Source organism: Vicia villosa, unplaced genomic scaffold (genome assembly GCF_029867415.1).
Source record: "Vicia villosa cultivar HV-30 ecotype Madison, WI unplaced genomic scaffold, Vvil1.0 ctg.005465F_1_1, whole genome shotgun sequence".
Taxonomy (NCBI): domain Eukaryota; kingdom Viridiplantae; phylum Streptophyta; class Magnoliopsida; order Fabales; family Fabaceae; genus Vicia; species Vicia villosa.
In genome coordinates this window covers 34,551-46,045 of record NW_026706628.1, presented here as the reverse complement: position 1 = coordinate 46,045, position 11,495 = coordinate 34,551, and the positions used below count along the sequence as shown (strand labels likewise).

The 11,495-nt window shown below is 28.7% G+C and overlaps 2 pseudogenes; both read right to left on the bottom strand.

Moving 5' to 3' along the window:
• Positions 1-5,956: 5,956 nt before the first annotated feature.
• LOC131642634 (uncharacterized) lies at positions 5,957-7,180 on the bottom strand (annotated as a pseudogene).
• A 222-nt stretch (positions 7,181-7,402) lies between these two features.
• Positions 7,403-8,328, bottom strand: LOC131642635 (glutathione S-transferase T3-like; annotated as a pseudogene).
• Between the last annotated feature and the right edge of the window lie 3,167 nt (positions 8,329-11,495).

The following is an 11,495-nucleotide window of genomic DNA, read 5'->3' as shown; positions in this document are numbered from 1 at the left end:
TTTTGGTTCCCTTGCAAATCCGAAGGCAATTTTTAATGAAATGAAACTCACATTGATGCTATCATCAATATGAGCGTCATTTCATTTAAAATTGTCTTCGAATTTCCAGGGGAACCAAAATCCTCAAAAAACTAAAATATAGAGACTAAAATTCAGGATTTTAAAATAGGGGGGCCAAAACTAAAAAAAAAATAATAAAAGAGGGACCAAAATTGCAATTAAGCCTTAAAAAAATTTGGTGAAATTGCATGTTTTTTCCCAAATTATACCGGATTTTCTTATATTTATGGTAAAAATACAAACTTTTCACAAAATGCAAAAAAAATCATATTAAAAAATTTGAAAACTACTGAAGATTTTAAAATTTATAGCTTAATAAAGGTACTTTTTTTTTTCAATTGTAAAATGACACAATGAGCATTATTGTCAATAAAAAAAGGGAATTTCTTATTCCACCCCATGCCCAAAAGAAAGAACCTGTGTAATTTTTAAATTTCCCCTTATTTATATATATATATATATATATATATATATATATATATATATATATATATATTACACACATATTTAATTTTTTTAACTTTAAATGTCTTAAGCAAAACATTGTTGTTGAGTGTCCACCATAGACAATGTTATTACGAAAACGGACGGTTAGATCATTTAATTTACAAATAAAAATAAAATAAAAAGAGAGGTTCCAGTTTTGTTTTTCCCCTTGGTTATGCGAAAATCCGAGGTAATATGTAGTAAAAGAGAGGTTCCAATTTTGTTTTTCCCCTCGATTATGCTAAAACTCAGGGTAATATGTTGTTTTACAAACTAATTAAAATGTGGCGTGCATGCATTGAAATCATATCACTAGAATAGAAATGATCATCTATATTCAAGTCGTAATGTCTCTTTTGGATTTTCAATGGGCTCTTGAGCTATTTAAACGTCTCATTTCCAACTCTTTGTGTCTTCGAACCTTGTTTCAAAGTCTTTTCGTATTTTCAACGTCTCATTTCAAACTCTCTGTGCCTTGTTTCCTTGTTTCAAAGTCTTTTTTTATTCAAAAATAGATGCAAATCTTTTGTTCGTTATCAATGAAAATATTGTTGATTTCAATGATTTCTATCGTTTTGAACTAAGGAAAGTTGTTAACAAACAAAGGTTGAATGATTATTTTTACTTTCTACATTACCCCATATACACTAATATCGTTAAAGAGTTATGAATGAATGCCTCTGTTGTGCCAGCTGGTCATGATGAAGTCATCCAGTCCTATGTCTATGACTCTCATTTCTTCATTACTCCATCACTGATTGCTATGACAATCAACTGTTAAAAAAAGATGAATAACTTAGTTTATGTCATGTACAATTTAAAGTTGAAAAATAGAAAAGGAAAAGAAAAAAAGAGTTGTTCTTTCATTTGAAGATATTCATTAAGGTGATTAATGGATAACTAAATATCATAATGAAGAAAATGTGCAAATTGAAGTTAATGTTAAGCAAGATGATATTATTGTTAACAATATTGTGGAAGTTGATGTTGTTGTTACTAATGTTGTGCAAAGTGGTGGTGGTGGTGGTGGCAATGTTGAATTAGGTGGAAGTTGAATTTCATGCAATCAAGTTTTGGTTAATGGTGAAGGTGTTTTATCAAGGGTCAAATTTGATGATGACAGTCAAGATACCAATGAAGATGATGGTGATGATATTGGTGTTGCTGGAGTTTTGGATGTTTGAAGCCATTAGCATATCTATTTTAAGATTTATTTTTATTTTTTTCTCTTTATGTAATAGCCAATTAAAAAGGAATTAGCAGTTTAAGTCTTTAACTACATACTTTGCTATTTTGTTTGTTTTATTATCGATTTTTATTAGTTAAAAAGCTTATTATTGAGTATGAAATTTAGATATATTTGTGCCATATGAGACATTTACAAGTTTATAAATATATGTGTCACTTATATGTTTTTAAAAGTCTTTTTTAGTTTTCCATATATCGGTGCGAATTTACAAATCGAGTCTACAAATCATTTATAGATCTAAGTAGACTTGCGAGTTTGACAACCTTAAATGAAACATTTACAAATTATTTGACTTCTTGTGAAAATCACAAAAAAAGTAGTTTACTTCAAGATACAAGGGATAATCTTGCACTTCAAAACATCAAATACTCTTTTGAAGCATCATCCTTGCAATGAACGGGATCAAATGCGTTTGGAAGCCCATCTTTGTGTTGTGCTCCTCCATAACAATTCAATGGTTAATAATTTGCACGTCATTACAAATAATAACGAAACAATTATTTGAGACAGTAAGAACCCATTGAGCCCGTTTATTTTGATTTTTTAAAAAAATGATTTTTCTAGTGTTACATAATTTTGTGAAAAAAAAATTATAATTTTTTTTTTATAAAAGTTTCAAATGAAAATTTTGTTTGAATAGTTATTCTTAAAATGTGATTTTAAGTATTTCATCTATTTATGAAAAAATTTAGATATCAAAATTTTAAAAAATCACTTAATTTTGAAGCTATTTCAAATAGATTTTCATAAAAATCATTTTTGAAATACAATTTTTTTTAAAAAATTGCGATTTTGACTAAATTTTGGTCTTTAATATGTATGTTTATGTTTATGTTATAGGGTGTCAAAATTAGTGTTTCATTTTAGAAAAAACGAATATAAAAAAACTTGTAATATTTTGAAAAACAGTTTTGAAAAATCTATTTTCAAAAATACAAAAAAAAAATATTTTTTTAAAGCTGAAACAAACTGGCCCAATATATGACAAAAACTACTTTTATTTAATCGAAATTATAGAGTCAAAGTATTTTCAAAGCTATTTTCTTACCGATATTTTTTTAGTCTGGTGGCTTAATATAAGTCTTTGGTTCTTTAATTTGATTTTTATTATGTACAAAAAAAAATTAAATTCTTTATGAATATTGATATGATACAACTTTTATTGGATATTCTATGTGAGATTCTTCTTTGTGATAGTATTAAAATGTTAAGAATCAAAAGAAATTATCAAATGCCTTACTTTATTAATATTTTAACATAAAAATAATAATTTAACCTACCACTAACAATATTATATTAAAAATTAGGCAGTTGATTCGACAAGTAACTTGTTTCCACTTTTGATTCCAACTAACAAAAGGAAGCATTAATTAATTAATCATCAAATTATATATAACTTGTGTCCAACTTATAGGTGTATTACTGTAGTATTAACTTGAGGTTTTAAAATTGATAGGATGCATTTCTATCCAAAATATAAAATTAATTTTTTATGATAAAGAAAAAACAATATTAAAAACTAGTGTTTTAGAAATCGGACCGAATCAATTGGTTGAATTGAAAATCAGAGAGGCCACCGGTCAATCCAATTGTTGGATTCATTACGTTATCGAATTGATGGGAACCGGTTAGAACTGGACAGAAACCAGTAAAAATCAAAGAATCGATAGTTTTAAAAAACTAACTGTTTAGATGCTTTTTTTCTTATTCAAAACGACGTCATTTTAATAATTTAAAAAAATATAAAAAAAAGCAAATGCTCTTGTACATTTGAATTGACACTCATTTTCTTCTTTGCAAGTCGTCATCGAATACATACCTTATTCATTAAAAAAAGTCACTCGGGCCGTTATGTTGTCATGGAGCTATTTTTTTTTAAAACCCTCCTTAAAAATAAATTTATTAGACATTGAAGTTATTTTGTTATAAACTAAGCAATCAAATTATATTACAATTAGATTTTGTTCAAATTTTATTTTGATTTGTACTTTATGCTATTTTTTTATGTGATGAATATGTTTATAATTTAAATTTAAAGAATGGATTTGATTTCAAGTGTCAATAATTTTTTTTAAATAACTAATTATCTGGTTTGACCAGTTCAATATCTATATATGAACCTATATAGTTTTGTTTTCCTTTAAATTCAAATTCCAAATCAAACAAACTTCTAACCATTTGATGTTGAATCCAAACTCAATAACCTTAACTTGTACCACCAGGAATGAGAATGAGTTGAATCCTTAATGGATGGAAAAAACCAATGATTGCCAATATTGATAGCCAAACCGCATAAATATCATGATAGAACCTTGATCATAGATGATACCTCTGGCCATGTAGCTAAGCGTCCCATAAAAGAAAATCATCAATTTGATAGTTAAATTAAATCCACAACTTCAACTTGACCTAATGATTATGTAGGTATGTACGTAATTGGATCAAGACGACAATGATGAATGATATGGTCAAATAAAAATAAAAGACACCACCCCCTCCAAACACTCAAAATTAGGGGTGGCAAAATGAATGGATTGGATGAATATGAATTGGATGGTTAATGAATGGACCAAACCAATCTATTAATCCATTATCAATCCATTAAACTCTCTTATTAAAAATCCAATCCAATCAATCAATTAAAGAATTAAATCCATCCATTATCATATTTCTAATGGATGGATATTCATCCATCCATAAAATAATAAAAAAATTCTTATTTTTTTTTAAATTTCATAAAAAATATAATTTAAATATTCTAAAATATTGTTTTTGTTCTTTCGAAAAAAACTCTAATTTTTTTTTCTGGAAAAAAATTGATTTTTTGTTCTTCCGAAAAAATTTTAATTTTCTTTTTTCGAAAAAAAAAGTTTTTTTTTTGTTTTTGTGAAAAATACTCGACTTTTCATTTTTTCGAAAAAACTCGATTTTTTTGTTTTTCTGAAAGAAACCTGACTTTTTCGAAAAAAACTCGATTTTTTTGTTTTTCCGAGAAAAAGTCGACTTTTCGTTTTCATGAAAAAAACTCGACTTCTCGTTTTTCCGAAAAAAACTTGACTTTTTTCGTTTTTCCGAAAAAACTCGACTTTTCAATTTCCCGAAAAATCTCGACTTTTCGTTTTTCCGAAAAAAACTCGACTTTTTGTTTTTCCGAAAAAACACGATTTTTTCGTTTTATGAAAAAATACGACTTTTTCATTTTTCTGAAAAAAAACCCGACTTTTCGTTTTTCCAAAAAAACTCGATTTTTTCGTTTTTTCGAAAAAAACTCGACTTTTCCTTTTCCCGAAAAAAACTCGACTTTTTTACGGAAAAAACTCGATTTTTTGTTTTTCCGAAAAAACTCGTTTTTTGTTTTTTCTGAAAAAACTCGATTTTTTTGTTTTTCCGAAAAAACTAAAATTTTCGTTTTTCTGAAAAAACTCGATTTTTTTTGTTTTCTGAAAAAACTCGAATTTTCGTTTTTCGAAAAAATTCGATTTTTTCGTTTTTTCAAAATAACTTGATTTTTTTTTCATTTTTTCGAAAAAAACTCGATATTTAAATTTTATGAAGAAACTCGGTTTTTGGTATTTTCAAATTTTATTATTTGAAAAAAAACTATTTTAATTATTTTTTTAAAAAAATTTAAAGTATAAAATAAAAATAATTCGTTGGATTATCAAAATGTGTTGGATGGATTGGATCTATGAATATAAATGGATGGATTTAATCCGTCCATTAACTTATTTTGTATGTGGTGGATGGATTTTTTAGTGGATGGATCGGATGGATTTTAGTTTAATGGATCCAATTGCGAGTCCTACTCAAAACCCATCAAATACCCCTATCACACCCTTAGAGCATCCACATCCATGTCATTCAATTTGATGGTATAAATGAGGCTCCTTTAGTATAATATATTATTTCACACTTTCCAATTATTTAAGCAACTCAACTACAATTTCTAAATATCCATACTACTCATCTAAAATTTTACAATAGGTCCTACTAATCTCACAATATATTTCAAATTTTACATTAATATATAAATATTTATATTAAACAAATAAATTTGATTAAATAAAAACATATTCAATAAACACCAATAAATTATATGAAAATACATTAAAAAATTCATAAACGCCAAAATAAACTACTAGTAGAAAATATAGTAAACATTTAAAATAATTTTAAATTTTGATTATTTTCATGCCCAAAACGTTCCCATATATGTTCTATCAAGTCTTGTTGAAGATGTCGATGAATTTCTTTGTCGCGAACATGGTGTCTTCTACGTAGGAACTCCTGAAAATCATTATTAGAATCATTTGGTGGTGCAGTCGGGTCATTGCCTTAATGCTCATAAGAATAATCAAAATTGCCACCATATGTGTCGCGTTCATCTTCAACAATCATGTTGTGCAATATGATGCATGTATCCATTATACGCTTTAGTGCATCCAAGTGCCAAGATCGAGCTGGGTTACGTATGATCGCAAATCGAGATTGGAGAACTCCAAATGCTCGTTCGATGTCCTTTCTTGCGCCTTCTTGATGTTGGGCAAACAATTTTCTCTTATCCCCTTGTGGCATTGGGATGCTTTTCACAAATGTGGCCCATTCAGGATAAATTCCATCTGATAGATAATAACCAATGTTGTATTCAGTGCGATTGATTGTATAATGTACCTCAGGAGCTCGCCCTTGCATAACATCATTGAAGACATCAAATTGGTTCAACACATTGATATCGTTGCTTGAACCCGCTATCCCGAAGAATGCATGCCAAATCCATAAGTCTTGTGAAGAAACTGCTTCAAGCATAATAGTGGGTTTACCATGATCACGAGACTCTCCCATTTGTAGCAGGCGTTCAATGTCCTCGGCGGTTGGCTTTCGCAGATATTGTGGCCCAAATACACTGATCACACCCCTTGTAAACTTATCAACACATTTTAGTGTTGTTGTTTCACCAATTCTCAAATAGTCATCCACACTATCAGCAGATGCTTCATATGCTAACATACGAATAACTGCAGTAGACTTTTGTAGCGGTGAAAGACTTGATCTTCCAGTTGCATCAACTCTAAGCCGAAAATACTCATCATGTTGACTAAGAGCTTCAACGATGCGAAGGAATAAATGTTTATGCATTCGATATCTTCGACGAAACTGTTCATCTGTGTATACTGGTGCTTCTGAAAAATAATCATTGAATAAACGCTCATATCCTTCTTCACGTTTCCTTTCTATATTCCTTCTTTGGCGTCTAGGCCTACTAGAGCTTGCAGTTTCTTCTTGCGCTTTATTTTCAAAATAAAGTCTCACAAGTTCTTCATCCATGTCATCATTCATATAATCCATGAACATTTTTGCAATGTGAGAAGGGTTGGAAGGATCCATGTTAAGTGAAGTTTGATAATGAATGAAAAAAGAAACAAGTTAAGAGTGATTGTGAAATTTAGTTTGCATCTTATTATATTCAGTTTGAATAACAGCTAGTTTGAATAATATGCCAACATACATAATAATCTCAATTAAATCCAACATACATAATAGCTAAGTTAAAAAAATACATAAAACGATAATCTAAAGTAATCTAAAAATGATCTAACATACATGTTATCAATTAAGTCCATATTTTTTGCTAATCAATTCGCACAATAATTCATGAGCTTGCAGCTGTCTTAGATTCATATTTGATGTATCTTTTGAGAGTATTTGCAAATCATTAATCTTCAATCTATCCTTTTCATTCTCGGCCCTTTGCATTTCTCCTTCGACCTTTTTTTCTCTATCTCAACCTTTTCACTCTCTATATGTGCATAATCACGTGCAAACCCTGACATTAATTCCAATTTTTTATCGAAACCAATTTTCAATGTGTTAAATTCGACTTTGGGGTTAGAACTTTCTACAAACTTTTCTTTCTCCTTCCTTTTGGCCAATTGGACGACATAAAAAAGTAGGTGATGGTGGATTATACTCGCTGCTTGTTGGTGTAGGTGGATTAGAAGAAGATGAATATGCCTCTGAAATTGAATTATTTGTTCTTTTTGCAGAAGGTTCCGATGAACCTGCGAGCCATTTGGGTTCATCCTTCAGTAATCTCCATGCCTCCTCTAATGTGAATTTTTCATGTTCATCTTGGTAATAGATATTATGTGCTGCTGAAATGATGTTTATCTCAGAGCTCCCACTTTTCTTTGCAGCCAAAGCTTGTTTGTAGCACCCAACAAATTTTTGAACAGATAGATTAATCTTTTAGTGCCAACAAATTCCTCTCTTGATAATTCTTGTCGCGGTGCTTGTTGTAAGCTTCACAAATCCTCTTCCAAAAACAATCTCCTTTTTTTATCAACTCCAACAATTGAATCCTTTGAAATATTGAGCCAAGATTGAATAAGAACTTCATCCTCCTTTGGTTGGAATCTTGTTTTTGGTGTATTCGTAATAGGAACAGAGCCAATTTCTTCACCAAGGTTAATAGTTTCTGACCCACCTTGAGTGAGAACTTGTGGTGATTCAAGCTCTTTATCATTAGATTGCATGTCACTACCAACTATTTGAACTCGATGAGATATGGTGGGATTGGTTGATTGAGATGAAAATTGTTGATATTGATATGGGTAAGGTGGTGTATGATATGGATAATTTCCAAAATGTGGGTTATTTTGTGGATTTGGAATAAAAATAGAATTTTGGAAATTTTTGATTATGAAGTTGATTTGAGTTATGAGATGCATTATCAAAATATGAGTTGTTTTATGGAATTGGAATAGAAGGAGAATTGCTATTATTTTGCATAAAATTAGACAAAAAATTATTGTGGTTGGGGTTCATTGAAAACTAAAATGGATAGAAATATAATCTAATAGAGATACAATAAATTGCTGTAATTTAGAGTAAATATGAACTAAAATTTTGATTAATGAATGAATTGATTCATTCATATTTATACTAAAAATAAATAAATAAATTTTAAAAAAAAATGAGATGTTGAACGGTAATATTTATTATCGTTGAAGTGAGAAATGCATTTCAAATAAACATGAATGAGTTAATAAAAATTGAACAAATTAAATATGCATTGTTTGATACTCCACCAACACATAAATATTAATATTTATTACTAAACCACAGTGATAAAACAATGCAACGGTTCCATTTATTACTACCCTTTAAATTTGAAAATATCCATACTACTCTGATATTGTTGCATTGGTAAATGTGTTACTACCCTCAAAAAGCACGAATGTGAGTGCTCTTAGAGGAATATAAAACAAGTATTCTTACCCACGTGTTGAATTAATTGAAATATCATCATCATCACCTTCTTTGCCTCTGTCAATGTCATTGTCCTCATCCTCACCATCTAGTACAAGGTTCAATTCAAATAAACAGAGTTTTTTTTTTCCGGCGAAATCACTCTGACGAGTGACAAGAAAAAATAAAAAATGAGTTATTGCATTTTTTTATCTAAATGACATGGATTTTGAATTTCAGCTCGGCATTTGAATTTATGAATTGTTAGAATGTGTTTAGTTAGTGTTTATTTTTGGAAAAAAATTTATATGTTTTTTTTTCTTCAATTGGAAGATTTTTGTAATGAATCCCAAATCACTAAAAATATGCTATTTTTTTTATGAGTAATGCTATTTAGTACGAAGGAAATTGGAGAAGAAATGCAAGAATGTCCACATGTCACTATATTATAGGAAAAATTTTAATTTATTTTTAATTTAATTTCCTTTTTAATAGGAATCATGGGGGTGATAATAAATGGTTGAGATTTATTCCTGTCTTTCTTGTTTTTATGTTTTCTTAACAATTAGCATTTTCCTTTTTTTATTTCTATAATTTTAGAGTAGTGCTATTTAGTATGAAGCAATTTGTAGAAGAAATGCAAGAATGAATATGTGTCACTATTTTAATGGTGAATTTTAAATTAACTTTAAATTTAACTTTCTTTTTAATAAGAATCATGGAGTTGTAGTGATAATAAATGGTTGGAATTTATTCTTACATTTCTTATTTTTCATTTTTGCATTTTCCTTAATTTTAATTGTTGAAGTACCATATATGCACAACAATTCGAAAATTTCAAATCTTATATAAATGACAACTTCAAATGTTGAATGCTGGCATATTACACCACGAATGAATTGTACTATTGTTGTGTCGCTTAATATTTATATGTTTTACAAGATATTGTTATATTAGCAATGAACAAGCACCAAGAAACAAGTGCTCTTTTATTTATTAATGTTTTTTAGGAAAGTAAAACACTTGTAACTAAACGATATTTGATCACTCTATTTGAATTCTTGTAAATGGATCACTTTGCAACTGTTCCAACACCCTCAAGTGTGAGGCAAGGAATTCCTTAGGAACGGTAGTTTTTATTAGAATTGTTTTTGGAAGAGAAGAATTAATTTTAGAAAAATATCCAAACAAGAAAAGAAAAAAAATCAATTTTTAAGTTGAAGTAGATTGAAAGTGCATTTTAGACTTGTAAAAGTCAATCCAAACATGCACTTAATGAGGTAATGTAATATTTTGAGCAATATTTTAAAAACCGAATCGAAAAAAGAACCGTTAAAATATATAGGTCACGATTCAATCAGTTCAACCGTGATTGAGCCGTATATTAAATTTAAACTAAGAAAATAAATAAATATATTATTAAATATCCTAATAAAATTAATTTATATCTTAATTTGTAAAATAAAATTCTTAAATAAATACGATACTAATAAACAAGTTTACAAAATAAGAATGCAGTGTAAGATCTAATGACAAATCATAAAATTAGTTAAAGAGTAATATTTATATATTTGTCCTAATTGCTTAACTCAAAGCTATAAGTTCATCATCAGTATAATTTTTTAAATCTCTTCCAAGACCAACATCAGTTATCCCGTGTCCACAAACATATTTACATTTATAATGTCTCGTATCTTTCAATTTTATCCTTTATTTTTCATATATACAATTTTAAATGTTTGCTATAATTAATTTTTTAGATTTAAACAAAGAAATAAAATAAAGTAAAACATTAAAAAAATTATCTTTAATTTTTTGAACTGTCTGGTTCATCAAAACCAATCCCGATTTTACAGTTATTTTGGTTTTTTGCGCTTGAAACAATTTTATCTCAATTCTATAGATCTAACCGTTTATTGGTCCAAACCGAATCAGTCCAAACCGAATCAGATTAGACAACGGTTCAAGTAAGGAGAATAAGGATAGTTAATCACACATAATTTTCAATTATTGTGAAGCCATTTCTTCTCTCCATTACTATAGTTTTCAAATATTGTGAAGTATATCTACCCTAGCCGTCACTTTTCTTCTTTTTCCTTCCTCTCTCTCAAAGAGGGGTGATTTAGGATCAATTTTGATCCAAAATCACCCCTCCAAATCGTTTTTGTTTATCTATTACTTAAATAAGTGATTTTCACACCTTTTCTTTTTGTCTTTTTTGTGATTTCGTGGGTCACCGTTTGTTTTGATTTTCCATATTTCTGTAGTGTATTTTGATTTCTCGTCTTTGTGCGGGTTTTTTGTTTTTCCGTTTTTGTGCGGGTATTTTGTTTTTCCGTTTTTGTGCGGTGTTCATTTGTTTCAGGTTGAAAGATTAGTTTCGATCTAGTGCATATTCAATCAATGACTTTGGTGCCGTCAACGCTACAGATTCGGACATCTCAATACAGTC